General features: G+C 39.1%; 1 non-coding gene across 1 annotated transcript; it reads right to left on the minus strand.

Annotated features, from left to right (window-relative positions):
* Positions 1–3,208: 3,208 nt before the first annotated feature.
* Positions 3,209–3,315, minus strand: LOC113000880 (small nucleolar RNA R71). Its single transcript, XR_003266200.1, has one exon. It is a non-coding gene; the product is annotated as a small nucleolar RNA R71 (small nucleolar RNA).
* Between the last annotated feature and the right edge of the window lie 645 nt (positions 3,316–3,960).

Below are 3,960 nucleotides of genomic sequence, written 5' to 3' on the forward strand. Positions count from 1 at the left end.
CCATTTGCTTAGAACTTTACACAAATTGTTTAACACAAACTTAGTCTTTGTGGACACGACACTCGATCTAATCGTTTATTTACTACTTGTGTGATTTGGTTCACTTGCCAATCGAGTCAACACTCACCTTGGAAGGTTTTGTTATTAAGAAGAGAAACACATCATCTACGAAGAACAAACGAGAAAGGCTTGGCCCACCTCTAGACAAAGAAATAAGAGCTCAATCACCATTCACCACAACTACATTGATCTTATCCCCTAATATTTCCATACAGAGAATAAATAGATATGGGGAAAGAGGATCCCCTTGCCTCAAACCTCACTTTGGAAAGAAAGTCAGAGATCTACTCCTATTCCAGAGAATACACATAGAGGTAGTAGATGAGACAAACATCATAATCAACTTAACCACATTATCTAGGAACCCATGGTCAATGAGAAATTGTTGTAGATAGAGCCACTCAACTTTGTCATAAGTCTTCTCTTGATCAATTTTGAAAACAACATCACTTTTTTTCCTCTTATACCTAGACAAGTTATTAATCATTATTATATCTTTGGCAAACTGATGTGCCATCATTTTCTTCTATTTTCTAAACCCTTTTTGCACCATTTTAATTATTGATTGGTCTTAATTGTCAATTAATTAGGCAGTTTTATTATTTGGGCTCATTTAGCTAATTTGATGTTTTTAATCTAATTTCAGGAATTAATGAAACATTGGGCTTAATCCGGATTTTGGTTGTGGACTTGAAGAGGGCAAATAAAGCAGCGCTTATCTTAGTTAATTTCTAATTAGGAAATTTCGCAATTTTATTTTATGTTGTTCAGTGTTTATTTCGTTTTGGGCCAGAGTATTGTAATAGGGCCCAGTGACTTTGAGTGACTCTTTTTAAATAGCTTCCTTGGGATTCGTGAAGGCATTCTATTCTGTTATGCTATTCATTATTCAGAGCTTTGTTTTAGGGTTTTCGTTTTTCTGTTTTGATGCTTCTGAGTTCGTAATGCAATTTTACCTTTTCTGCTTCTAATTACAATTTCGTTCTTGCTTCTTCTTCTACTCTCATTTACGTTTCTGTTCCATTTTACATTTCTGTTCGTTTACGTTTCTGTTCATTTACGTTTCCGTTCATTTACGTTTCTGCTTCATGTTTCAATTGCGTTTTCTGTTTGAATCCATGGAAGGCTAGATTTTCTGGTGTTGTTTCCTTTTGAGGACGAAGCCCAACTCTCTTTGAGGTTTCGCTTGTAATGTGGTTTCCTGGCAGTTCTCCCTTCACCAGTATCCCAAATTCGTGAATATTAATCAGTGCACGCTTCGTGTTCGATTAATTGCCTCTGAGCCTAACTTGCGTTCATGCTTAATGGACGAAGGGCTAACTGGTGTATGTGGTGCCTAATCACGTATTGAAAACCCTAAGTTGATTTTCGCTTAGTAAATTGAAATAGGGTTGGATTAAGTGGTTGACTGTTAGGGACGAATTCTCCATAACCCAGGATAAGAGAGTGGCTTCTGAATAAGAGGAAACAACCCGTTTTTAATATTAGTAGTTTCGTATTCCATTTTATTTGTTCTGCTCTTTAATTACCAAACAACCAAACCCCCCCCCCCCAATCGTTACTGTTACTGCAAGTATATTATGAACATTTGGCTTGTCACTGCTCGTTGGGAAACGACCTAGGATCACTTCCTAGTTACTGCATTTTCATGTTTATTTGATTCGGGTACGGCCTCGATCAAATTTGGCGCCGTTGCCGGGGAGCAGTGTCCAAAGGTTCATAATAGCTAGCTAGTGTTGTGTGTTTAATCCTTTCGTGTTTTATGTTTAATTGTTAGTATTGTGTTATTATGTGTGTTAGTGTTGTTTAGTGTCCTGGTATTTTGTTTAATGTGTGTTCTGTTTCAGTTTTACCATTAAGCGTTTCCCCTGTTTCAGTCTTGGGTGTTTTGCTGTGAAGATTGAGCTTGAAAACAGAGTAGTAGTAGAAATCAGCTTGCAGAAAAACAGAGTAGTAGTAGAAATCAATTAGAGACGGATTTTAGCGACCACCCATGCTGAATTATTTGGGATCTTTTGTTTTAGTAGCTAGGGTTGTTATTTTTGGCTGAATGTTTTTGTGGTAACTTCTTTTAATCCATATTGTGTGGGAAAAATAGCTAGAGCCTTTAGTTTGGTCAGATTTGAAAGTTCCAAAAAACTAGCAAATTTTGTGTTTGTCAAAACTTCAAACGGCCATAACTTTTGCTCCGGTTATCAGAATCGCAATTATTATATATGCATTTGGGGTAGAAAAAAATTTCCTACGCCGTGGCAGCCCGCCATAGGCCGGCTGAGGTCTCCATCGTCCAAAAAAAGCGATTCTGTCAAAAGTTTTTTATTTTTCAAGTTTTATTCACTTATTTTTCTTAACCTACCAATTTTAGCTTTCATAGTTAGACTTTGAATTTTTGTCTGAAATTTTTTGTGCTATCTTCTCATCATTTTATAAGGTTGCTCACAAAATTTCAAGTCATTTGGATATCATTTGAGGGTAGCTGTAGTTCAAACCTACACCTTTATTTACATGACAAGGCAACTAGTTGTGTGCATGCTGAATGTAGTGTATGACTAGAGGCAATCCATCTGACTTACAACCATTTGATCCTGATATAGATAGGACATTTCATAGATTAGTTAGGCATCATTTTATACCTTTTGATCATTCTGAGCATTCCATAACTGGTGAATCTGTGCATTCTGTTATTGGTGATTTTGAACATCCTGATCTTGAGCATTATAATTTTGAGCATTCTGATTCTGAGCATTCTGATTTTGCACATTCTGAGAACATGGCACAACCTCCACCTCGTGAGAGGACTCTAAGGGAAATGGCTGCACCTGATTTCACCTATGAAAGCTTGTGCATCCAATACCCTGATGAGGATGTCCCATATGTTCTTAAAACTGGACTGATTCATTTGCTTCCAAAGTTTCATGGCCTTGCAGGTGAAGACCCGCACAAACATTTGAAAGAATTTCACATTGTCTGCTCCACCATGAAACCCCCAGATGTCCAAGAGGATCACATATTTCTGAAGGCTTTTCCTCATTCATTAGAGGGAGTGGCAAAGGACTGGTTGTATTACCTTGCTCCAAGGTCCATCACGAGCTGGGATGACCTTAAGAGAGTATTCTTAGAAAAAAATTTTCCTGCTTCCAGGACCACAACCATCAAGAAGGATATCTCAGGTATTAGACAACTCAGTGGAGAGAGCCTGTATGAGTACTGGGAGAGATTTAAGAAACTATGTGCCAGTTGCCCCCACCATCAGATTTCAGAACAGCTTCTTCTCCAATATTTTTATGAAGGACTCAGTAATATGGAGAGAAGTATGATAGATGCTGCCAGTGGTGGAGCCCTTGGAGACATGACTCCTGCTGAAGCCAGAAATTTAATTAAGAAGATGGCCTCCAACTCCCAGCAGTTTAGCGCCAGAAATGATGCCATAGTCATTAGAGGAGTGCATGAGGTAGCTACAAACCCATCTGCATCATCTGAAACTAAGAAGCTTGAAGGCAAACTGGATGCATTGGTTAACTTGGTAACCCAGCTGGCCTTGAATCAGAAATCTGTACCTGTCGCAAGGGTTTGTGGTTTGTGCTCCTCTGCTGACCACCATACAGACCTTTGCCCTTCCATGTAGCAACCTGGAGCAATTGAGCAGCCTGAAGCTTATGCTGCAAATATTTACAATAGACCTCCTCAACCTCAGCAGCAAAATCAACCACAGCAGAGCAATTATGACCTTTCCAGCAATAGATACAACCCTGGATGGAGGAATCACCCTAACCTCAGATGGTCCAGCCCTCAGCAACAACAACAGCAGCCTGCTCCTTCCTTCCAAAATGCTGCTGGCCCAAGCAAACCATACATTCCTCCACCAATCCAACAACAGAAACAACCCCAGAAACAGCCAAC

This window comes from Glycine max, chromosome 20, assembly GCF_000004515.6.
Source record: "Glycine max cultivar Williams 82 chromosome 20, Glycine_max_v4.0, whole genome shotgun sequence".
NCBI classification, from domain to species: domain Eukaryota; kingdom Viridiplantae; phylum Streptophyta; class Magnoliopsida; order Fabales; family Fabaceae; genus Glycine; species Glycine max.